The sequence below is a fragment of the Eimeria mitis genome, genomic scaffold (genome assembly GCF_000499745.2).
Source record: "Eimeria mitis Houghton genomic scaffold, Emh_scaff980, whole genome shotgun sequence".
Lineage (NCBI taxonomy): Eukaryota > Apicomplexa > Conoidasida > Eucoccidiorida > Eimeriidae > Eimeria > Eimeria mitis.
In genome coordinates, this window is record NW_013577206.1 from 13,887 (window position 1) to 14,234 (window position 348).

Here is a 348-nt window from a genome sequence, read left to right on the forward strand (position 1 = left end):
TTTTCGTTCTCCTTCTTTTACTTTTCTTTTTTGTTTATTTTTATAAATTTATTCAGTTTATTCCTTTTTTTATTTTTTTGTGAAATTTCGCGTTTTTTCATTCTTTTGCGTGTTTCACGTTCATACTGTATTCACGTTTCACTGAAACATGAATTTCATGAATTTTTTTTAAATTTCAGTTATTTTTTTTTTTTTTTTTTTTTTTTTTTTTTTTTTTTTTTTTTTTTTTTTTTTTTTTTTTTTTTTTTTTTTTCTTTTTTTGTTTCTGGTGTGTATATAGTATATGAACTAACCGAAGCATGGCATGCTGCTCCAGTATTAACGAGCGAGAAGATATTGAACAGAAAC